This window comes from Anser brachyrhynchus, assembly GCF_964034855.1.
Source record: "Anser brachyrhynchus genome assembly, chromosome: 6".
NCBI classification, from domain to species: domain Eukaryota; kingdom Metazoa; phylum Chordata; class Aves; order Anseriformes; family Anatidae; genus Anser; species Anser brachyrhynchus.
Window position 1 is genome coordinate 4,209,760 of NC_137700.1, and position 26,557 is coordinate 4,236,316.

Consider the following 26,557-nt stretch of genomic DNA (forward strand, 5'->3'; position numbering starts at 1 on the left):
ATTTGTAATGCAAATAGTGATAAACCAGAATCAGTGCTACTGACGAGTGTAATGGTGAAATGCAGCAAATCAAGTGTTCCTGGAGAACTGTGAGATTACAAAACCAATAAGCCATGAAGCACTTTTTTTTTTTTTTTTAATCAATTCTTATATGCTGAAATAACACCTTCAAGAAAATCTGTTTATCCAGCCAGGCGACGGTGTCTACCTGTAAGCACAAAGGAAACGCCTTGAGAGTTCGTTTGCTGTATTTGAAGTTCTTATACCCTGCAGAAATAATTATTTAGAGTAACATGTAACTGAGGAGATCGTAGCAGGAAGTATATTATTTCTAGCATTAAATTGCTGCCCCGTTGCCAGTGCAATCTAGGGAGAGAACTGTATATAATAGTTAAACTCCCCTGGACTGACTTAAATTTTAAAATATTCTGACAAAGTAAGCTCTAAATCACTTGACATTTTGAACAGTTTTAAACGGGTACAAAACCGAAGCTTTATAAACCAAGCAGCATTTATAATGCTTCATATATAAAAACAATGCCTATTTTTAAGATTTGTTACATATCTATGTAGATACGCTTGCTGGAAAAGCCAGGTCTGTTGTAGACCAAATGCTGCAGATTAAGACTTGTGGCTTACCAGTTCCATTTCTGTATTTTCTTGGAAAATGTTTCGAGTTAGAGTTTAAATATAAAATGTAAATACTGTACAGATATATATTGAAATAAGTATTTCTTGGTGTACACAGGTGATTTGCATGACAAATACTCTGTATCGATCATTGTTAAAAACGCAATGTTCTGTGTAAATCCACTGCGTATTAATCTTTTCATTTATCATCAAGAGCTGTTACTTAAGCCTGGACATTCTCAAAAATAAAGTGTGAAACTATATACCATTGTGTAGCTCCTCCTTTATCAAGAGTACATGCAAGATAATTGCTCCTTTTTTTTTTCTTTCTAGAGGATGATTCAATTTTATAGCATGGATTATAACCGCTCTTGCAAGTGACCTTCTTTTAAGCACAACAGTTTAAATGATCAGGTTACAGAGAAAACCCTTTCACTGCAAAATAGATTCAATAAAGACTTGTGGCTTACCAGTTTCATTTCAAAACCCAAGGTGTTGGGTTTGATGGAAAAATGGTTGGTTTGGATGGTAAAAAGGTCGTCCGTTTTGATGGTAGGTTTAGTCTGAGTATTGAAGGCTTCCATCAGTAAGCTCTGCATCTGAAAGACAAAGGGAAGAAATGTCATTCCCTGTTGTGATACTCAACATGGAACTGTCTGGCTCAGTGGTTTTCTTTCTAAAGAGAGAAGTCACAAGCCTGCACACAGCTTGATCTGCTCTCTGACTACAGGGCTGAACTGACTGGAGAAGGCAGCTTCCAAAGCCCTCCCATTAAACTGACTGCATTTCAGTTCCATGCTAAAATTGGTCAACTGTACAGAATATTAGGACAAAGCTACCTGTTTTGATAGCAAACGGTAGACCTTAGGTAAGTTGCATTCATTTGAAGGTTTGACTGGACGGCATCCTTGTTTTACTAGTGATCTTGTGGTCAAGCTGACCAAATCCTAGCCACAGAACAGAAGCGTTCAGAAACTGGCTAGAGAGAGCACTTATTAGAGAGAGCAGGAATTTAACTGCTTTAACGCTGCTCTTTCTCTCACGTATCTGGAATTTCCTTAAATCACAAATTATCACTAGCTATCCTTGTTAATTTATTCAAAGTAACATGAGTCCAGGTGAAAAGGCACACTCTAACAAGTCCTCAGTTGTTCCTAGTCTGCTCCTAGCTTACTTGAGAGGTTCAATACAGTAAGAAATAAATAAATAAATAAATAACCTGCTGAAGTGGCCTTTTTTCAGATTAGATTCCACCATTCAGAAAATCCTGCTTAAGAGATGTTTTTTCTTTTCTTTGAAAGACTGACCTTCCCCCACATGAAACTAATTAGTATCTTTAGGCTTGATGAAATACATGAATTCCTCAATTTACCAAAATTGCTTTGCACAGCCCTCCCATCCTGCTTATGTTGCAAGCAGCGTATCTAAGTGGGGTACTGTTGGGGTACATCTCTTTCACTCATGTAGCCCAGTGATCCCAATGCCCTGGACTTGTGTAATGTGTGCAAGACATTTACTTTCTCCCTATACTTTTGACTGGTTTAGAATAAGCGAGTTCGCCATCTGCTGGCCAGAGAATTCACCGAAGCCCAAAGAGCATTAGAGCAGACGCATTTTCTTCTGTGCTATTCCTGATTTATCAGCTAGAAGAGACACAGTTTAGTACAATCAGGATTCTTTTGACATTAGTAGCATAAAAAGTCTATTTTTGCAACACTGGTATTTGAAAGACCTCCGTTCAGTCCCTAATTTTGTTCTTGATAATGGGACAGATTGTATTAATGTTTGCAAGAATGTGTGAACAACCAGCCTCCCCTCCATGTCGTATTTTAAGATTAAAACTTGTGGTCGTCCCTGTCTCAAAACACAGTCATGCTTTGCAACAATCGCACTCCCTCTTTAGCTTGAAGGAACTTGTCAGTGCCAGAATCTACTGACTATGGCAATTTACTTCATCATCCAAACCGGGCAGAATTTTTGAAAACCTCTAGCAAGATTTCACTTCTCCAAACATTATGTAGAAGACATTCAGCTGTAAAGCAAGAAGATGAAGTCCTTTGTTTCCTATGCCAGAATGACATTTTCAACACTGAACAGGATTGTCACCGACCGTTAACTGGTTGTTAAGTTGTGGCTAGGTATAAAATGTAGAAAATGTTTAAAAATAAAACTTGCCTTTGGATAGTGAACTGTCTTCTTCGGGGATTACTTCAGTTACCTGTAAGAGGAAAACAGATGATTTGGGGGGGTTGTTTGTTTTTAAGAACGGGTGCAGTCTTGCCAGTAATTTAGCTGGTATTTTTCAAAGTGACCTCTTAGAAACTTTACAGCACTGTTGAATCAACATGTCTCTAACCCTACAATTAAATAATGCTAAAAGATGCAGCAATTTATCTTCCTGCAAGTGCTTATTAAGATATCTGAGTAACTGCGACCGTGGCTTCATCACAGATATATATATATATATATTTAATACTACACACTTCTGCTCAGAAAGAAAATCACGGAAAATGTAAAATTTCATTTGAGATGCTGAATTTGTTGCAGTGTGAGATCTTCTTCATCACATGATTCTATTCGTAATTAAACCATATTATCTACTGAGAGACCAAGATTACGACAAGAACAGCACAGAGTTCAGCATGAAGCCGATCAGGAGCTCAAGTTTGTACTTATTTTTTTGTAAGGAGATGTACCAAGCTGGCTTTTTTATTGTTTCATCAGCACATTTCTAAGCCTATACGAGCAGGGGAAAAAAAAAAAAAAACAAAAAAAACCCAAGTAGAACAATTGCAGGGCTCCTCAGTTTACAGCATGAGGTCGCTTTTTCCAGGTGAAAAGCGGAGCCATAAGTGGCAGTACACTAAAGCCCTGGCACGTGGAGATCCGAGAGGAGAGCTGTTTGGCCCTCCTTTTCACTCCTGGGAACCACATACCTCAAAACCCACAGACTATGGGATATATCTCAGAGAAATCTTGGGAAAGGAGAGCATGAAGAGCATGTTTGTAAATTTATTTCTCCCTGGGCTTCTTCTGCTTCTCCAAGAAATACTTGTTTGAATATAACTTTGGCAGCAGTACTTATGCTGTTTTGCACCTACCACATTTAAAACTCCTACAAAAAACTGAAAAGTTAGACTGAAAAGCATCTCTTTCCGTTCTACTTTGTAAAGCTGCATGTTTTCCTCATGCAAAACAACAGGGGAATGGAAGCTAGAAAAGGAAATGCTGAATGTAAAACAAAACAAAACAAACCTCAGCCCTCCAGGACAAAAGCCGATAACTAAGTGCTTTCTAACATGCTGATTAGGTTTCAAGAGGATACCGCTTTAAATAAGTGTAATTGTCTGTCCATAGGCAGAAGCTGAATAATGGCAGGATGAATATCTATACTTAATTTTTTGTTACTGTCTTCCTGTAGCACACAGGGACTTGTTACGTTTAGGGAAAATGCTAACCTAATGGAGGGTTTAAACCATAAGCTAGTTTGTTATACCAAAATGACTGAGAGAACAAAGCATAAAGTGTTTTCAGATTTCTAGTACACCTTGATTGCTATCCATTAAACTTAAGACAGGTTAAACAAAGCACAGGAAATAAGAGAACTCCTAGTCCCACAACTGGCAAATTGTGCGCACACTTTCCATTCCTGAGAAAATAATACACAAACCTGAAAAATGCATTTAACTGAGAAACGAAGACATCCTTGTCCTATTGGAAGACTAAGGTGACAGCTCTTGGGCTCAGTGATTTTCAGATAAGCTCCAGTCTTCAACTTGCAGACACCAGTGACAGCTCCTTTTTTTGCATTGAAAGGGAAAATGTTTCAACAACACATTGAAAACATACTTAAGGGACAAGAAACAAAATCAAGACTGCAGTGAGAAGGAAAACAGAAAAACAATACTGGGAAAAAAAAAAAAAAGAGAAAAGAGAAAAGACCTTGGTCTTTGTATCGACCAACGAGATAAGCCTTACACATTTTTAAGTTTATTTTTGACGATTGATTGATGCGTTACCAGATATTAAGTACTAATCAAGAGCAAATATTAACACTAGTAAGAATAAATCCGATCCACCAGCCCTTATTCAAAATACATCAATTTCTAATTTGGAGACAACGTCTCTCTGACAAGGAAGTAGAAAAGCTGTAAATACCGATATAGTTTCCTCTCCCGATGTTCCATATACATACCGACGCTGTTCCTACACCTACACTCTGAGCATAAATTTATGTTGACATGAGTATCGGGTGTTATTTCTCTCTCTGTTTGCCTTGAGAGACTCTCCTCCTGTCCACTGAAAAGTAAACTCAAGATTCCAGATCAGTTAAGACAGTTGCTAGCCCCCCATTCAGAGTTCTGCAGCAGCACTGTTCAGATTTTTCAGCAGTCTCTTTACAAAATGACCACTTATAAGTGTACAAAAACACTTATCACCTAGCTTCTCAGTAGGTACACGTTTGGCCTCTCTTAAGCAGAGAGTCAATCACAGCTTAAGATTTTATACAAGATCCCATTTTCAAGTTTGGGGTTATTTCAGAAAATCTTTTTGCCTAGAAACAGTACTACTAGTAACACTTGAACTGGTTTGCCAGCACAACCTTTTACCGTGTTAGAAATGATGTTGACTTCTACCTTCATGTAGCATACATAGTGTCCTGTGCGACAGTTGATTCCATGATGCACCAGCACCGCATATAAGGCGTAGAGGAGTGGTTCTCCACTTGACTGAGACATGTAGGCTCGGAGGTCCAAATACTCAGGATATTTTACCTCCTAAAGAGAGACCAAGAAGATAGAAAAATTATATCAGAGTACTTCGCGGACTAGCCAGAGAAAAACACTTCCAAAAAACAGAGACTGGAATTATATGAATATATTTCTTGATTCACTAAAAATAAGTCTTCCCATAAGCAATGTTTAATACTAGAAGTTGCAGACAACTGTTTCCTGATGAATTAGCCTTCTCAGAGGAAAGTATATGCTTCTTGTCAAGCAGGAACTTTACTGATATTAAGAGAAAAATGAAAAAAAGAGAAAATGAAAATAAAAGCAGACCATTTCTCTATATTCTTAAGGTATATTCTTAATATACCTTGTTGATCTTTCCACCTGTGAAATCTGCAAATCTTTTCAGTGATATTGTGAGAACGTTGGAAGAACGGTGTATGGTAAATCTCTTGGATGCAGGAACCATCTTTTTACACCTTAAAAACAAGCAGAGACAAGTGTTTGAAAGCATCTTCTTTTTCGCCCCCAAAACAAACTCCTTTTAATGTCTCACGCATGCTTATGCTATTTGAATGATATTTACTTGCATCATGTGTTTGGTTTTTTCTTTTCATAAACCCATGCACTGCATGTCACGTTTGTTAATACAGAGAAGAAGGTAAGTTTTACCAACAACTCAGAGCACAGCGGGAACAGGAATCTCTCACGAAAGCATATTACCAGGGAGTTATAAAATATAAACAAAAAATAGTAAAAATGAGTTATATATAAGACTAATAACAGTTATCAGCAATGGAAAAAGTACCGTACATGTGCAAGGCCTTTCCTTTTAAGCTCACAAAAAGACAGAAAATTCTGGCTTTAAGTGTGACTGAACCGATCACACCTCAAAGAGCACGTTAAGGAAGGACCATGCAATTCAGATGTGAGGTGCTATTACAGTTCTTTCTCTTCCTCAGACATCACTTATGAGAATCCTGAATACGCTGCATGTTGCTTTCTAGGATCCGCAGGCTAAGACGAACCTGGGATTAAATTGCTTTAATAACCTATTGGACGCTCTTGATTCGACACCTTAATTTCCTTAGTATCCAACAACAAGAAGTGGATACTGCATTTTTCATTTAGAGGGGTCAGGCATGAATCCTACAGAACTGAGCCGGGCACTCTGTGCTTTTCTGAGGGGATGTTTGACTAACAGCTTGTTTTGCCAAACCATCTTATGCAAATGTTCAATTGTTTCTCACATACGTAGAAACATCTTACATATTGATCAGCACAGAGAGCGCCTGAACTCAACAGGCTTTCCCTGTGCACGGGTTAGGCTTAAGGGAGCTCATTTCGGACATTAGTCCACATCGACAGGTTTCACAGTTCAAGAGCTGTGCAAGACGCTGTTTAGTGAGCCAGCACAGGCTGCTAACATTCATTACCACAGAGCCAGCTCACATTCCCTGACACTCAATCTAACTTTGTTTCACAGTGAACGCTAGGACCTGCAGCAACCTGCTGCTGCCTTCCACTCCAAATCATTCTCCACAGCTCCTTGCTTCAGCTCACCACTACTTACTGGGCATGTCTTTTCACTTCTGCCAATATGAATATTTCAGCATGCAGCTACACGCCTAGGAAGCTTGACAAGCCATGGTGCAGACAATGCTACGAGAAAAGTCCAATATCAGCTAATAGCCACTCTTCTTACATTTCCAAAACAGATGTAACGTTTTCAAGTTTGGGATTATTTCCGTGCACCAGTTGTTTAAACAAAATGAAGCAACAACAACAACAACGAAGCTGCGTCTCCTTATTTCCAAATGAAGTTAAAGGATAACTTACGCTCTAAGTCATGCAATACATAAAACTAATATCTAGCATTAAGACATAATTAGTTAATAATCTCACTCGCTACATTTGTAGCAATTCTCTCCATCCAGCTCTTCAGGTTTCACAAATCGTTCTAGAGCTCTGGTAACAGATGAAACCGCCTAGAGGAGCGAGAGAGAAGAGCGTAAAGTCACTGTAAATTCAAAATTCCAGAGACGCACTAGGAGTTTATAAGAGAACCTGACTAATACATACTTAAGCGATCTACTATGAGCACTGTCAAGAAGGAGGCAGAAAGAGCATGCTCAGCGTTTACCTCACCTGGAAGTCATTTTACTTTGAAACAAATCATTTTCCAGTAACGCAGACAGCATCTATAGTGTGCTTTGTCATCAATACTGGCAACAAATCCAGCAGTCTAACAATTAGATGTATATTGAGGTAGAACAACAAAGAAGTTTTGACAGTATCATAATTTGTGCAGACATAAAATTCTTTCCGCTTAAACCCAATGCAAATTTGGAGACTCTTTACATGGCTTCCATCAGCGCATTCCTCTATATTCTTAAACCTATAATAGCAGGGAAAAAAAGAAAAAGACAAAAAAAAAAGACAAAAAGGAGAAAAAAAGCAGGATTTTTACATAGTACATATTTTTACATATTACATAGTTTACATATCCCTCCACATGCTGTTCTGAATAATAGCCAAAATATTCATAGCCACTGTATTTGTTCTCCCCACACAGCTGAAAAAACAACATTTGAAACATATTTTTCAAAACATATTTTAATATCCAGCAGACTGTTCAGTCATCAAGCATTTAAAGACTTTTTTAGATAATCTCTAGATTAATCTAAAAGGAATCCCATAAACATGCTGCAGCCGCTTACCTTTAATATACTCGCTGGATGCGATGTTTCTTCCTTTCACCTGCACTGGAAGGCTTCCCTTCCTTGTGAGGTTGTTTACTGCCCTCACTTCTGCATTGCTCTCATAAAGAGCCATCTGGAGGATGGGATTCTTCCTTCTTCTCCCGGGTTTTCTTCTGGAAACGAGGATCTAAGTGTTCCAAGAAGCCTTTCACTTTCCTGATGTTTCTCCTTTTTCTTCTTTTTGTTACGCTTGCGATTGGCATTGTCAAAGTGGAGCGCAGAGAAATACAAATCATAAAGTCTGAAAGAAACATGCAAGTTAAAAAGAGAAAAAAAGATGTGGCACTTGTTGCATACAGGAAACTTTATTTATTTTACCACAGGCGATGATTTGCCGCATGTCAGCTATTTTGTGGTACTTTGTGCACATGTAACTTCCTTTAGATGCAGCAAACTTAAGCCCTCAGATTGAAGGACCATAGGTCCTGGTTGGTACACAGATCATTAACAATGGTTAGCTCTGGAATATGTGCAAGTAAAAAAAAAAAAATATTTTAACCTAATCCAGAATGGTGTGCAGATGTGATTCGAACTACGTGGTCCAAAGCTAGTGCTCTGACACAATTCAGCAATACCTTTCCTGTCTTCACTGATCAACCTAATGATCCCCAGTCATGATCCCCAGCCAGATTATGCTATCTAAATAACTCAGAAACTATGAAAAAAAAAACAAAACATGAGAAGCACCCAGAAAAGAATTAGGAAAAAAAATGCTGATTAGGCTGGAATCCCTGCTTACTTGGAATCCTTCTCTCCCTGTTTATCTTCAGACTTCTTTTTCTTCTAGAACTTCTTATATTTTTTCATGTTTTCACCACCTAAAACCTCCTTTTCTACCTTTCTGCGTTGCCTTTCTATTTCACTTTCACTACCTTCTGCACGAGTATATTGTCTTTTTCTGTTTCCTTCTTTTGCCTTTTTCTGGCGACAGTTCTCCAAATGAGCTGACACAGGCGGAAGTGCATGTCTCTCACGCGAATGTTTTCCAGAATGTTGCTGAGCTACTGAGCAACGATGTGAGTCTGCTCTGGGTGTGCTAAAGTGATGTACATCTTCCTCTCTCAAGAGGGAACCGTGAGGCCATCTGCTTTTGTAATGATAACGCTTATGTGACCTGCTGGAGTAAGTCTGAGTCAATTTGTCAAAGTCTTTATCACCGTGAGAGAACTTTCTCTCTCTACTGTCTCCTGCTGCATGAGGTGAATAGTAATCCTTGTAATAGCTACATTTTTCCCATTTCCGTGGTTCATCTTGATAGTATCTTTCTCTGCTCCAACTTCTTTCCCCTTTGGAATGGTAATATCTAGCGCTATCTTGTTCTGATCTTCCTCTGCTTCGAGATCTGTACTTTGAATATTTTACTGGTCTTCTGCCATTATCAGGGCTGTTCCTTTCACTATGGGAAGATCTGTACCTGCTTCCCTCCCAATACTCCTGCTTGCGACGCTTTTGCTTAACAACTTCCACACTCCGAGAGCACCTTCTCTTGCTGGAATGACCATCTTTTTGACTCTCCTTCTCTTCAGTAGGAGAATGTTCCCTCTTTCTCTGGTAACGCTCTTTGTCAGATTTTTTAGTCTCGTCCTTTGTATCTTGGCATCTATCTGTAATAGCTAAGGAGGAAAGGTTTTTAGAACTACATTCACTGTCAGACTTTAGAGGGGAAGTTTGCCGCAATTTCTCACCAGTCTCAGAAGACTCTTTGATGTAGAAAACATTTTCTTCTGAAATCAGTTCATGTTCTTTTGATCTTCTTGGTTTCTCCTTGTCTCCACGGTCATCACATTGGTACTGTTCAAGGTATTCATCATTCTCAGTAGATTTCGGAGGTCCCGGGACACTGCACAAAATAAAAACACGTTTCCGTCTCCCTCCACCTGCTGCTCTGAGAAAAAAGGGGTGGGGGCGACGGGGGAACAGCCAATGTTTCTCCAGATAATGGAGAAAAATGGAAAAACATTCTATGAAGAAACACAAGTTCTCCGCGAGGCACCAGCCTGCATCAGAGTGCTATGCACAGTGTCGATCATTAGTTCTGTTCGCAACACTGGCCATACAGTACGGAATTCTACTGATTTAAATCCTTCCATTAAATAGTATTAGTAGACAGATAAAACCGCAATGAACTTCCATAAAATCTTGTCTTAATCAGACTGTGCTCATTTTACCTTCTTTCCTCTGACAAGCTGTTCAGCTGGCTGGCCGTGAGGGATTCCATGATGACTTCTCGAGGGACTGGAGGCATAGCTCCAGGCATCTGCAACTAAAACGCACAAGTCAGCAGACAGAAAAAATACCATTTGTGCTGAGGACTAGTCTTCTCAGAATTTCTACATTAAATGCTAAGCAAGATCGCTTTGTGTTGTATGCATTATCTACACTTCAAAGATAACGCCAACTCACCTCCCAAAATCTACTTTATGAAACTTAAGAATTTTTATCTCAGCTCAGCTTAAGCTGACAAGTTCTAATGTCAGCTCAGCTCTGCAAATTCTAATGGCATAATATCACAAAGGGTTACGATCAAATTTGTGCTGTGTTTTCTCAGCATTTCGCCTGAATTAGGAACATGATAAACACTCCCGAATACATCGTGGGTGAGAAATTCTCGATGGAGCAAACTACTATGTTTCAAGCAATCCGTTTGTTTTAGAAAAGAACATCTCACAAGGTTTAACAGGTTCAACTTGGCAAGTGGAATCATCAAGTTTCAGTCCGTTTTCTTTAGATTCATGAACTAAACTAATAGCACCATTCAGTGAATCAGTGTTTGGCAGCTCATGCTGGGATCTTCCTTCATCAGCATTCTGACAGGAAGAATGGGAATTCTGCGATGTACGGACTACCTTTCCAACCAAAATTCCACATTGCATTGCAATTCCTTTTAAATAAGCCCTTTGACTCCTCCTCAGATTTTCCTGAAGATTCTGCACCGTAAGGGACTGTGTTATCAGAGCTGAGTTTAGGATTTCCATTCACCTTTGGCTCCACAAAAATTTCAGCAGAAACTCTTTTTTTTTTTTTTTTGTATTTGTATTTGCTTCATTTGCTTTACCGAATTTGTGATTGTGGATGAAGGAACAGCCTTGTAGAGATCTTCATCCTCCACAGCACTGCTAAGACAGTCAGGCTGTGACACAGTCTGACGAGCAGGCAATTTATTGTGAATACTGATGGTGATCTTCTGGTTTTTTGACGTATCAGTAATTGAAGGCCTGGTAATCGCCTGTTCTTGAACACAGGCCATTGGTGGTGCTGAAGATGGCCTTTTTAGGGTGACACCAGTGGTATTTGCATCCTCTTTTATGGATCCATTTCCATTTAAACGACTTGAATTCTGTATTTAAAAAGAAGAAATTGCAAGACGGGTTAATGGAAACACTCCATTTAACATTTTTAAACATGTCATTCTCCTACTAAGTATTTCTACAAATGGTCTTAACACCTAAAAAGCAAAAAACACTGCCCTTAAAAGATAAATGCAAGTCCCATAAGTGTATTTAATTCCTGCTTTTGGTTTACTGCATATTGATATCAAATTAACATCATTTTTGAAAACCATCCAAACAACTTAACATTGCCTAAAGCTATTCCCAAATATATTTAGTTTCCCCTTTAAACATACCCCAAAAAGCCTGGAATAATTGTTCTGGTGCTCAGGAATAAGACAATTTGGTTTCCCTGTCTTAGCTAAAGTGACGTCGATAGGAAAAACAAGTCCTCTTTTAAATGATTCGAGGATTAGTACACTCTACTTAAATTGTCAAAGAGCGTAGCTCTCTGTGCTTTACAAAGCTGTCTAGGAGGTATAAACAATGGAGTCGCATGGCTGCGCAATTCAGCAGTAACCACTGTTTGAATGACTCTGGCTGTAGCATGAGGGCTGTGAAGACAGCTGCAGCGTGGGAAGGAAAACAAAACAAAGATGCCAAAAACCAAACAAAAAACCCCACACCAAACCCCAAACCCACTGTCCGTTTGGTGCCATTATCTGCCCTCCCGCTTCCCTAAATTACCTTAATCATATGAGGAGGAAGTCGTGGTCCCAGAAATCCAGCCTGCTTACTGTTAGCCCCCCGCTGACCAGGGGGGAATGAACAGGGATAAGACGGTGCTGCTAAGTAAAAAGCACGTTCTCCGAGCGTCAAATCATAGCGCCTTCAGAAAAGAGCAGTGATCTCAGTTTAGTTTTTCTTTCGGCCTACTCTTGGATTAAATCCCATCCTATAATTTTATAGGAACAGTTCATACGATATGGAAGCCTTCTCTACAGAAGACTTAGCCAAGACTACAAACTGAAAAGTAGGTAACAGTCTTCCTACTATGACTATCACTTTCAGAGCAATAATTCATTCTTACACCACAGATGGCCTTCATTTCTCTCCTTCTCTAAATTAGCCAGCTACAGATAACACATATACAGCAATTTACACAAGTGCTGCAGTTTAAGGCCAAGCAACAAAAGATAATAAATGACAGAGAATTTCAGGTTAGACAGAACTGAATTAGAGAAATAATCATCTTTTCCTGGGAGAGAAAGAAAAACACTTGCAAAAAGAAAAGTATCAATAACAGGAGAGTAAATCTCTTCTGAACACATTTGAATACTTGTTATTACCTGATATAAAAAAGTAAGTAAGCTTGCTGACCAAGAACTCTTTTAATGTCAGTACGGACTACTTTTGCATCATTCATCTGATACCAAAGTCCATTACCAGCCTGCAAATAAAGACAACGATATCTTTAGATGAATTGCATGTTTTCCAAATGAAATCACAGATAGCAATAAAATACACACGTGTCAAATAAACATATAATGAAATCTTTTTCCCTAGAAACAGTACTACTAGTAACACTTGAACTGGTTTGCCAGCACAACCTTTACCCTGTTAGAAATGATGTTGACTTCTACCTTTATGTAGCATACATAGTGTCCTGAGCGACAGTTGATACCATGATGCACCAGCACCGCATATAAGGCATAGAGGAGTGGTTCTCCACTTGATTGAGACATGTAGGCTCGGAGGTCCAAATACTCAGGATATTTTACTTCCTAAAGAGAGACCAAGAAGATAGAAAAATTATATCAGAGTACTTCGCGGACTAGCCAGAGAAAAACACTTCCAAAAAACAGAGACTGGAATTATATGAATATATCTCTTGATTCACTAAAAATAAGTCTTCCCATAAGCAACGTTTAATACTAGAAGTTGCAGACAACTGTTTTCTGATGAATTAGCCTTCTCAGAGGAAAGTATATGCTTCTTGTCAAGCAGGAACTTTACTGATATTAAGAGAAAGAATAAGCCGTAGTCGTTAGTCTACAATTATTGTCTGAAAATATTAACAACTTTCAGCTTTGGGGGATGTCCCATTACATGATGACAAAGTTGCATTACAGCGGGAAATATACCTTGTTGATCTTTCCACCTGTGAAATCTGCAAATCTTTTCAGTGATATTGTGAGAACGTTGGAAGAACGGTGTATGGTAAATCTCTTGGATGCAGGAACCATCTTTTTACACCTTAAAAACAAGCAGAGACAAGTGTTTGAAAGCATCATCTTTTTTGCCCCCAAAACAAACTCGTTTTAATGTCTCATGCATGCTTATGCTATTTGAATGATATTTACTTGCATCATATGTTTGGTTTTTTCTTTTCATAAACCCATGCACTGCATGTCACGTTTGTTAATACAGAGAAGAAGGTAAGTTTTACCAACAACTCAGAGCATAGCGGGAACAGGAATCTCTCACGAAAGCGTATTACCAGGGAGTTATAAAATATAAACAAAAAATAGTAAAAATGAGTTATATATAAGACTAATAACAGTTATCAGCAATGGAAAAAGTACTGTACATGTGCAAGGCCTTTCCTTTTAAGCTCACAAAAAGACGGAAAATTCTGGCTTTAAGTGTGACTGAACCGATCACACCTCAAAGAGCACATTAAGGAAGGACCATGCAATTCAGATGTGAGGTGCTATTACAGTTCTTTCTCTTCCTCAGACATCACTTATGAGAATCCTGAATACGCTGCATGTTGCTTTCTAGGATCCGCAGGCCAAGACGAACCTGGGATTAAATTGCTTTAATAACCTATTGGACGCTCTTGATTCGACACCCTAATTTCCTTAGTATCCAACAACAAGAAGTGGATACTGCATTTTTCATTTAGAGGGGTCAGGCATGAATCCTACAGAACTGAGCCGGGCACTCTGTGCTTTTCTGAGGGGATGTTTGACTAACAGCTTGTTTTGCCAAACCATCTTATGCAAATGTTCAATTGTTTCTCACATACGTAGAAACATCTTACATATTGATCAGCACAGAGAGCGCCTGAACTCAACAGGCTTTCCCTGTGCACGGGTTAGGCTTAAGGGAGCTCATTTCGGACATTAGTCCACATCGACAGGTTTCACAGTTCAAGAGCTGTGCAAGACGCTGTTTAGTGAGCCAGCACAGGCTGCTAACATTCATTACCACAGAGCCAGCTCACATTCCCTGACACTCAATCTAACTTTGTTTCACAGTGAACGCTAGGACCTGCAGCAACCTGCTGCTGCCTTCCACTCCAAATCATTCTCCACAGCTCCTTGCTTCAGCTCACCACTACTTACTGGGCATGTCTTTTCACTTCTGCCAATATGAATATTTCAGCATGCAGCTACACGCCTAGGAAGCTTGACAAGCCATGGTGCAGACAATGCTACGAGAAAAGTCCAATATCAGCTAATAGCCACTCTTCTTAGATTTCCAAAACAGATGTAACGTTTTCAAGTTTGGGATTATTTCCGTGCACCAGTTGTTTAAACAAAATGAAGCAACAACAACAACAACGAAGCTGCGTCTCCTTATTTCTAAATGAAGTTAAAAGATAACTTATGCTCTAAGTCATGCAATACATAAAACTAATATCTAGCATTAAGACATAATTAGTTAATAATCTCACTCGCTACATTTGTAGCAATTCTCTCCATCCAGCTCTTCAGGTTTCACAAATCGTTCTAGAGCTCTGGTAACAGATGAAACCGCCTAGAGGAGCGAGAGAGAAGAGCGTAAAGTCACTGTAAATTCAAAATTCCAGAGACGCACTAGGAGTTTATAAGAGAACCTGACTAATACATACTTAAGCGATCTACTATGAGCACTGTCAAGAAGGAGGCAGAAAGAGCATGCTCAGCGTTTACCTCACCTGGAAGTCATTTTACTTTGAAACAAATCATTTTCCAGTAACGCAGACAGCATCTATAGTGTGCTTTGTCATCAATACTGGCAACAAATCCAGCAGTCTAACAATTAGATGTATATTGAGGTAGAACAACAAAGAAGTTTTGACAGTATCATAATTTGTGCAGACATAAAATTCTTTCCGCTTAAACCCAATGCAAATTTGGAGACTCTTTACATGGCTTCCATCAGCGCATTCCTCTATATTCTTAAACCTATAATAGCAGGGAAAAAAAGAAAAAGACAAAAAAAAAAAACAAAAAGGAGAAAAAAAGCAGGATTTTTACATAGTACATATTTTTACATATTACATAGTTTACATATCCCTCCACATGCTGTTCTGAATAATAGCCAAAATATTCATAGCCACTGTATTTGTTCTCCCCACACAGCTGAAAAAACAACATTTGAAACATATTTTTCAAAACATATTTTAATATCCAGCAGACTGTTCAGTCATCAAGCATTTAAAGACTGTTTTAGATAATCTCTAGATTAATCTAAAAGGAATCCCATAAACATGCTGCAGCCGCTTACCTTTAATATACTCGCTGGATGCGATGTTTCTTCCTTTCACCTGCACTGGAAGGCTTCCCTTCCTTGTGAGGTTGTTTACTGCCCTCACTTCTGCATTGCTCTCATAAAGAGCCATCTGGAGGATGGGATTCTTCCTTCTTCTCCCGGGTTTTCTTCTGGAAACGAGGATCTAAGTGTTCCAAGAAGCCTTTCACTTTCCTGATGTTTCTCCTTTTTCTTCTTTTTGTTACGCTTGCGATTGGCATTGTCAAAGTGGAGCGCAGAGAAATACAAATCATAAAGTCTGAAAGAAACATGCAAGTTAAAAAGAGAAAAAAAGATGTGGCACTTGTTGCATACAGGAAACTTTATTTATTTTACCACAGGCGATGATTTGCCGCATGTCAGCTATTTTGTGGTACTTTGTGCACATGTAACTTCCTTTAGATGCAGCAAACTTAAGCCCTCAGATTGAAGGACCATAGGTCCTGGTTGGTACACAGATCATTAACAATGGTTAGCTCTGGAATATGTGCAAGTAAAAAAAAAAAAATATTTTAACCTAATCCAGAATGGTGTGCAGATGTGATTCGAACTACGTGGTCCAAAGCTAGTGCTCTGACACAATTCAGCAATACCTTTCCTGTCTTCACTGATCAACCTAATGATCCCCAGTCATGATCCCCAGCCAGATTATGCTATCTAAATAACTCAGAAACTATGAAAAAAAAAACAAAACATGAGAAGCACCCAGAAAAGAATTAGGAAAAAAAATGCTGATTAGGCTGGAATCCCTGCTTACTTGGAATCCTTCTCTCCCTGTTTATCTTCAGACTTCTTTTTCTTCTAGAACTTCTTATATTTTTTCATGTTTTCACCACCTAAAACCTCCTTTTCTACCTTTCTGCGTTGCCTTTCTATTTCACTTTCACTACCTTCTGCACGAGTATATTGTCTTTTTCTGTTTCCTTCTTTTGCCTTTTTCTGGCGACAGTTCTCCAAATGAGCTGACACAGGTGGAAGTGCATGTCTCTCACGCGAATGTTTTCCAGAATGTTGCTGAGCTACTGAGCAACGATGTGAGTCTGCTCTGGGTGTGCTAAAGTGATGTACATCTTCCTCTCTCAAGAGGGAACCGTGAGGCCATCTGCTTTTGTAATGATAACGCTTATGTGACCTGCTGGAGTAAGTCTGAGTCAATTTGTCAAAGTCTTTATCACCGTGAGAGAACTTTCTCTCTCTACTGTCTCCTGCTGCATGAGGTGAATAGTAATCCTTGTAATAGCTACATTTTTCCCATTTCCGTGGTTCATCTTGATAGTATCTTTCTCTGCTCCAACTTCTTTCCCCTTTGGAATGGTAATATCTAGCGCTATCTTGTTCTGATCTTCCTCTGCTTCGAGATCTGTACTTTGAATATTTTACTGGTCTTCTGCCATTATCAGGGCTGTTCCTTTCACTATGGGAAGATCTGTACCTGCTTCCCTCCCAATACTCCTGCTTGTGACGCTTTTGCTTAACAACTTCCACACTCCGAGAGCACCTTCTCTTGCTGGAATGACCATCTTTTTGACTCTCCTTCTCTTCAGTAGGAGAATGTTCCCTCTTTCTCTGGTAACGCTCTTTGTCAGATTTTTTAGTCTCGTCCTTTGTATCTTGGCATCTATCTGTAATAGCTAAGGAGGAAAGGTTTTTAGAACTACATTCACTGTCAGACTTTAGAGGGGAAGTTTGCCGCAATTTCTCACCAGTCTCAGAAGACTCTTTGATGTAGAAAACATTTTCTTCTGAAATCAGTTCATGTTCTTTTGATCTTCTTGGTTTCTCCTTGTCTCCACGGTCATCACATTGGTACTGTTCAAGGTATTCATCATTCTCAGTAGATTTCGGAGGTCCCGGGACACTGCACAAAATAAAAACACGTTTCCGTCTCCCTCCACCTGCTGCTCTGAGAAAAAAGGGGTGGGGGCGACGGGGGAACAGCCAATGTTTCTCCAGATAATGGAGAAAAACGGAAAAACATTCTATGAAGAAACACAAGTTCTCCGCGAGGCACCAGCCTGCATCAGAGTGCTATGCACAGTGTCGATCATTAGTTCTGTTCGCAACACTGGCCATACAGTACGGAATTCTACTGATTTAAATCCTTCCATTAAATAGTATTAGTAGACAGATAAAACCGCAATGAACTTCCACAAAATCTTGTCTTAATCAGACTGTGCTCATTTTACCTTCTTTCCTCTGACAAGCTGTTCAGCTGGCTGGCCGTGAGGGATTCCATGATGACTTCTCGAGGGACTGGAGGCATAGCTCCAGGCATCTGCAACTAAAACGCACAAGTCAGCAGACAGAAAAAATACCATTTGTGCTGAGGACTAGTCTTCTCAGAATTTCTACATTAAATGCTAAGCAAGATCGCTTTGTGTTGTATGCATTATCTACACTTCAAAGATAACGCCAACTCACCTCCCAAAATCTACTTTATGAAACTTAAGAATTTTTATCTCAGCTCAGCTTAAGCTGACAAGTTCTAATGTCAGCTCAGCTCTGCAAATTCTAATGGCATAATATCACAAAGGGTTACGATCAAATTTGTGCTGTGTTTTCTCAGCATTTCGCCTGAATTAGGAACATGATAAACACTCCCGAATACATCGTGGGTGAGAAATTCTCGATGGAGCAAACTACTATGTTTCAAGCAATCCGTTTGTTTTAGAAAAGAACATCTCACAAGGTTTAACAGGTTCAACTTGGCAAGTGGAATCATCAAGTTTCAGTCCGTTTTCTTTAGATTCATGAACTAAACTAATAGCACCATTCAGTGAATCAGTGTTTGGCAGCTCATGCTGGGATCTTCCTTCATCAGCATTCTGACAGGAAGAATGGGAATTCTGCGATGTACGGACTACCTTTCCAACCAAAATTCCACATTGCATTGCAATTCCTTTTAAATAAGCCCTTTGACTCCTCCTCAGATTTTCCTGAAGATTCTGCACCGTAAGGGACTGTGTTATCAGAGCTGAGTTTAGGATTTCCATTCACCTTTGGCTCCACAAAAATTTCAGCAGAAACTCTTTTTTTTTTTTTTTTGTATTTGTATTTGCTTCATTTGCTTTACCGAATTTGTGATTGTGGATGAAGGAACAGCCTTGTAGAGATCTTCATCCTCCACAGCACTGCTAAGACAGTCAGGCTGTGACACAGTCTGACGAGCAGGCAATTTATTGTGAATACTGATGGTGATCTTCTGGTTTTTTGACGTATCAGTAATTGAAGGCCTGGTAATCGCCTGTTCTTGAACACAGGCCATTGGTGGTGCTGAAGATGGCCTTTTTAGGGTGACACCAGTGGTATTTGCATCCTCTTTTATGGATCCATTTCCATTTAAACGACTTGAATTCTGTATTTAAAAAGAAGAAATTGCAAGACGGGTTAATGGAAACACTCCATTTAACATTTTTAAACATGTCATTCTCCTACTAAGTATTTCTACAAATGGTCTTAACACCTAAAAAGCAAAAAACACTGCCCTTAAAAGATAAATGCAAGTCCCATAAGTGTATTTAATTCCTCCTTTTGGTTTACTGCATATTGATATCAAATTAACATCATTTTTGAAAACCATCCAAACAACTTAACATTGCCTAAAGCTATTCCCAAATATATTTAGTTTCCCCTTTAAACATACCCCAAAAAGCCTGGAATAATTGTTCTGGTGCTCAGGAATAAGACAATTTGGTTTCCCTGTCTTAGCTAAAGTGATGTCGATAGGAAAAACAAGTCCTCTTTTAAATGATTCGAGGATTAGTACACTCTACTTAAATTGTCAAAGAGCGTAGCTCTCTGTGCTTTACAAAGCTGTCTAGGAGGTATAAACAATGGAGTCGCATGGCTGCGCAATTCAGCAGTAACCACTGTTTGAATGACTCTGGCTGTAGCATGAGGGCTGTGAAGACAGCTGCAGCGTGGGAAGGAAAACAAAACAAAGATGCCAAAAACCAAACAAAAAACCCCACACCAAACCCCAAACCCACTGTCCGTTTGGTGCCATTATCTGCCCTCCCGCTTCCCTAAATTACCTTAATCATATGAGGAGGAAGTCGTGGTCCCAGAAATCCAGCCTGCTTACTGTTAGCCCCCCGCTGACCAGGGGGGAATGAACAGGGATAAGACGGTGCTGCTAAGTAAAAAGCACGTTCTCCGAGCGTCAAATCATAGCGCCTTCAGAAAAGAGCAGTGATCTCAGTTTAGTTTTTCTTTCGGCCTACTCTTGGATTAAATCCCATCCTATAATTTTATAGGAACAGTTCATACGATATGGAAGCCTTCTCTACAGAAGACTTAGCCAAGACTACAAACTGAAAAGTAGGTAACAGTCTTCCTACTATGACTATCACTTTCAGAGCAATAATTCATTCTTACACCACAGATGGCCTTCATTTCTCTCCTTCTCTAAATTAGCCAGCTACAGATAACACATATACAGCAATTTACACAAGTGCTGCAGTTTAAGGCCAAGCAACAAAAGATAATAAATGACAGAGAATTTCAGGTTAGACAGAACTGAATTAGAGAAATAATCATCTTTTCCTGGGAGAGAAAGAAAAACACTTGCAAAAAGAAAAGTATCAATAACAGGAGAGTAAATCTCTTCTGAACACATTTGAATACTTGTTATTACCTGATATAAAAAAGTAAGTAAGCTTGCTGACCAAGAACTCTTTTAATGTCAGTACGGACTACTTTTGCATCATTCATCTGATACCAAAGTCCATTACCAGCCTGCAAATAAAGACAACGATATCTTTAGATGAATTGCATGTTTTCCAAATGAAATCACAGATAGCAATAAAATACACACGTGTCAAATAAACATATAATGAAATCTTTTTCCCTAGAAACAGTACTACTAGTAACACTTGAACTGGTTTGCCAGCACAACCTTTACCCTGTTAGAAATGATGTTGACTTCTACCTTTATGTAGCATACATAGTGTCCTGAGCGACAGTTGATACCATGATGCACCAGCACCGCATATAAGGCATAGAGGAGTGGTTCTCCACTTGATTGAGACATGTAGGCTCGGAGGTCCAAATACTCAGGATATTTTACTTCCTAAAGAGAGACCAAGAAGATAGAAAAATTATATCAGAGTACTTCGCGGACTAGCCAGAGAAAAACACTTCCAAAAAACAGAGACTGGAATTATATGAATATATCTCTTGATTCACTAAAAATAAGTCTTCCCATAAGCAACGTTTAATACTAGAAGTTGCAGACAACTGTTTTCTGATGAATTAGCCTTCTCAGAGGAAAGTATATGCTTCTTGTCAAGCAGGAACTTTACTGATATTAAGAGAAAGAATAAGCCGTAGTCGTTAGTCTACAATTATTGTCTGAAAATATTAACAACTTTCAGCTTTGGGGGATGTCCCATTACATGATGACAAAGTTGCATTACAGCGGGAAATATACCTTGTTGATCTTTCCACCTGTGAAATCTGCAAATCTTTTCAGTGATATTGTGAGAACGTTGGAAGAACGGTGTATGGTAAATCTCTTGGATGCAGGAACCATCTTTTTACACCTTAAAAACAAGCAGAGACAAGTGTTTGAAAGCATCATCTTTTTTGCCCCCAAAACAAACTCGTTTTAATGTCTCATGCATGCTTATGCTATTTGAATGATATTTACTTGCATCATATGTTTGGTTTTTTCTTTTCATAAACCCATGCACTGCATGTCACGTTTGTTAATACAGAGAAGAAGGTAAGTTTTACCAACAACTCAGAGCATAGCGGGAACAGGAATCTCTCACGAAAGCGTATTACCAGGGAGTTATAAAATATAAACAAAAAATAGTAAAAATGAGTTATATATAAGACTAATAACAGTTATCAGCAATGGAAAAAGTACTGTACATGTGCAAGGCCTTTCCTTTTAAACTCACAAAAAGACGGAAAATTCTGGCTTTAAGTGTGACTGAACCGATCACACCTCAAAGAGCACATTAAGGAAGGACCATGCAATTCAGATGTGAGGTGCTATTACAGTTCTTTCTCTTCCTCAGACATCACTTATGAGAATCCTGAATACGCTGCATGTTGCTTTCTAGGATCCGCAGGCCAAGACGAACCTGGGATTAAATTGCTTTAATAACCTATTGGACGCTCTTGATTCGACACCCTAATTTCCTTAGTATCCAACAACAAGAAGTGGATACTGCATTTTTCATTTAGAGGGGTCAGGCATGAATTCTACAGAACTGAGCCGGGCACTCTGTGCTTTTCTGAGGGGATGTTTGACTAACAGCTTGTTTTGCCAAACCATCTTATGCAAATATTCAATTGTTTCTCACATACGTAGAAACATCTTACATATTGATCAGCACAGAGAGCGCCTGAACTCAACAGGCTTTCCCTGTGCACGGGTTAGGCTTAAGGGAGCTCATTTCGGACATTAGTCCACATCGACAGGTTTCACAGTTCAAGAGCTGTGCAAGACGCTGTTTAGTGAGCCAGCACAGGCTGCTAACATTCATTACCACAGAGCCAGCTCACATTCCCTGACACTCAATCTAACTTTGTTTCACAGTGAACGCTAGGACCTGTAGGAACCTGCTGCTGCCTTCCACTCCAAATCATTCTCCATAGCTCCTTGCTTCAGCTCACCACTACTAGAAAATGAAGCAACAACAACAACAACAATGCTGCGTCTCCTTATTTCTAAATGAAGTTAAAGGATAACTTACGCTCTAAGTCATGTAATATATAAAACTAATATCTAGTATTAAGACATAATTAGTAATAATCTTACTCGCTACATTTATAGCAATTCTCTCCATCCAGCTCTTCAGGTTTCACAAATAGTTCTAGAGCTCTGGTAACAGATGAAACCGCCTAGAGGAGCGAGAGAGAAGAGCGTAAAGTCACTGTAAATTCAAAATTCCAGAGACGCACTAGGAGTTTATAAGAGAACCTGACTAACACATACTTAAGCGATCTGCTATGAGCACTGTCAAGAAGGAGGCAGAAAGAGCATGCTCAGCGTTTACCTCACCTGGAAGTCATTCTACTTTGAAACAAATCATTTTCCAGTAACGCAGACAGCATCTATAGTGTGCTTTGTCATCAATACTGGCAACAAATCCAACAGTCTAACAATTAGACGTATATTGAGGTAGAACAACAAAGAAGTGTGACAGTATTATACTTTGCGCAGCAATAAAATTCTTTCCCCTTAAACCCAATGCAGACGTGGAGACTATTTACAGGGGTTCCACAGAAGGACAAAGTCCAATCCACTTTCTAACCACCACCAAGCTCTTATATTTTAACATTGTACGTGGTTTGGTTTTTTAAGTTAAACAAGTTTAATTTAGAAAGTTATACATGTACTTAAACATCATGAATTATATTTACAAAACCTCCTACCTTTACATCCAAAGTGATATCAAGAAATGCCTCATACGTATCCGAAACTGCTTTGCAATTCAAGCACTTCACTGGAAGCAAAATATAAATGCTTAACAACACGTGAAGGAGACTAACTGTCCACATTCAAGTTGTCGATAGATACTACTTCAGACAAACTACAGACTGCTTTACTACCGACAAAAGACACAGATCAGTTCTAAGGACAGGAATATTTTTAAAAGTACCTCTTGATCTTAGAAATCCTCCAAATATTTGATGAATGATGGTGGTAGCTTGAGAAGATCTGTCCAATCTGGAAATAAATTATAATCAGACCTCAGAAGATTTAAGGCACACAGTTAACTCTTCAAAGAGTTTTATGAAAACCAAGGATGACCTAGACTTTCAGTTTTGATAGTAAATAAAGGCCTAAAAGGTGCTAGAGAACGTATAAAAGTGAATTTGTTTATGCTTACTTGGTGCTTCCATTCAAGCACGCTTCCTGCACAGCATCAACAGTATAGCGCAAGAACTCGTGTGCGTCTTCTTGACTGCCAAAACGGAAATGTTGTCCTATTCCTAAATAAGAAGATGATAGTATTCACCTCATTTAAAAATGAAGTAATTCTCCTGTTTCTAAAATCTCTCTTCTTTACAGTGTTAAAACCATTTATACACATCAAATAATTATTTGAAGATTACAAGATGCTGAAAAAGAAACACATCTGAAGCCACTTACGACTGAGATTATTGATAACACGCGTAGGCTCGATGGCATCAACAGTGCAACGCAGGGCCTGGTTAATGTGAGTCTCCATCGTGCACATCATGCAAAAATCTTGTTCACGACCTGAAGAGTGAAAGAAGAAAGCATCCCAGTCTAGCGAAACAGACATAACTACAAACAAACATATAAGTAACATTTAAACTATAGATACAATATCCACTCTCCTTGTCCCAACAGTCTCCTAACATTTCATTTCACACAACTTTATAGAATAAAAATATCCATTAAGCCTGTATTCAAGTGCATTTTGTGATGAGAAATCTAAAAGACTACTGCAAAGTCACGTTTGTAAAGGCTGACAGGAATGTGAACTCCACAGGTTGCAAAATGTATGAGGAAAGAATATTTGACCTTGATGATACAGCATTAAGAGAACGTGGGTTATTTTCAGCACAGTGCTGTCAGGTGAGCTTCATGATACAGAGCTACGAGTCCTTTGGGAGAAAGGAAAAATTACAGTAATGTATGTAATAGTACTTCTGCCCTCCTTTTTTCAACAGGATTCTTAACTGAAACGATTTCTATATACAGGAAGAAAACAGTTAAATTTCTAGGTATCGATACAAAGATACCAGCCTAAAAAGCATACAGGTTTAGTACAACATTTACTTTATAGTACAACATTTTATTTAGGACAAAATCAGTCTAGATTTTAATACAGTCCCACAAAAAAATCTAGTCGTGTTCATAACAGCTCATATTGCTTTCTAGGTTTTTTTTGTTTTTTTTTTTTTTAATTGGTTCAACAACGAACAGACCATTTATTGTAGTGCATTATGGAACCTCGGCTGTGCAGACTAAAGACCTATGATGCCAACATCCTAAATTTTATTGCCTTTCTAGCAGCAGGAAGCCCAAATAGCCCAAATGCCAAATGTTCATTAAATGCATTACTGTCCAATGCACTTCATTATTCCCATGAAGCAAGAAAAGATCCTTTTAAAAAAACAAACAAACAAACAAACAAAAAAAACACATGGTGCATTAAACGCACTCCATATGCTATTCCGAGCCCACTGCTAATACAATGCTCAAAGCCAGCGTCTACAGGTAAAATCAGGCAAGTAAGTTTGTCTCACAGAATCACTGCTGTTCTTTCACCTTCACAGCTATCCAACAGATTTAAAATACTGTTAGAAAGTACTCACATGACTGGCTGTGCTCAAGAGAAAGCATGTAATTGGCAAGTGGGGGGGTGTAGGTCAAACACTGTAGAGTAGCATTAAGAAAACACGTGTTGCCAAGATTGTACAGGCCAACTCCAACACTTTGTGTTTCTTGCCAATCCATACGTATCTTCTCAGGTGGAAAAAGAATCCTTTGTGGCGGAGCAATTCCATCATTAACAACTGCAAGAAAGTTATATTTAAAAAGAGATTTTGTTTGTTTGTTTCTAAGAAAGGTATTAAGTATATATAGGTATAGTGAATATATAAAGTATATATAGGCATAGTAAAAATACTATTCTGCGGGAGCACCTAGAGGAACTAGCTACAATCCAAAACAGAAAAACTTATTGCAGACACCTTTAATACCGCCATATTCAAATTGGCTGGTCAACACAACGTTTTGGGAAAAAAAAGTTTAGTCAACCATTTTAATTTCTTCCTTATTATATGCTTTTTTCCTTATTATAACTTCAACCACAAACTTAGACTTGAAATTATATGGTAATAAATGCAAGGACAATGTAAAAACAAATAACTAGGAATGACGGTACCCCTACAAATATCAGATCTTTTCCTGAGCAATCTTAACATTCAAAAACCTGTGAATAATGGAACCTGTGAATAGCAACAATCAAACACTTTTCTTTGCAAAACAGAAAAGATATGGATGAATCAGTGCATTACAAAATGCTCCCCACATTTCTCTGTCGACTGTAAATATATCAAAATTAATTTCTGTAACGTCAGTCACTTCAGTTGCCTTAGGAGAATCGCTTTGGAAGTCTTTATTCACAGTAGTCCTGTTCTCTATCAGTGCAACAAGCAAGAACTACCACTTTCTACTTTTGTTTTGAAGAAAACGGAGGCAGGATAAAGCGCACACTTACTTAGATCTCTTTGGGCAAAAGGCTTAGATTTTTCAGAGGATCTACAATAAATAGCACCTCCACATCCTTGGGCCACAGAGACTTGGCTTGAATCTTCTGCAGGTGGTATCCGGCCCCAGTTTGCGGTGCGTGACATCAGTTTTTTAGTACTCGGTTTCTTGGATTTGCCAGACCGCCTTGAAGATGGCTTTTTAGACTTTGAAGATTTGGGCTTGTTAACTATGGTCATTGTTCTCATCTGCGACAGAGACAAATGTTCTGGCTGACGTAAGAATACCAAGAAGCATTCCAAGAAGAAAAGAGTAGTAGAAGTCCTGTCACTTAATCTCAAAGAAACGGCCTTGAAGAACTAAATTGCTGGTATGAATGATTTAAAAGGAATCCCCAAACTAAACACACAAAGGAAAAATTTCCATCAAAACTCTATCAGT

At 38.8% G+C, this 26,557-nt stretch overlaps 1 pseudogene across 1 annotated transcript; it reads right to left on the reverse strand.

Moving 5' to 3' along the window:
* Positions 1–15,615: 15,615 nt before the first annotated feature.
* LOC308196967 (ubiquitin carboxyl-terminal hydrolase 42-like) lies at positions 15,616–26,355 on the reverse strand (annotated as a pseudogene). The gene is made up of 15 exons: positions 26,127–26,355; positions 25,219–25,419; positions 24,023–24,133; positions 23,760–23,862; positions 23,529–23,596; positions 23,302–23,372; positions 22,685–22,767; positions 21,344–21,455; positions 20,843–20,983; positions 20,549–20,649; positions 19,947–20,088; positions 18,558–19,267; positions 18,099–18,187; positions 16,670–17,770; positions 15,616–16,171 (listed from the first exon to the last, which is right to left on the reverse strand). The product of its transcript is annotated as a ubiquitin carboxyl-terminal hydrolase 42-like (transcript).
* Between the last annotated feature and the right edge of the window lie 202 nt (positions 26,356–26,557).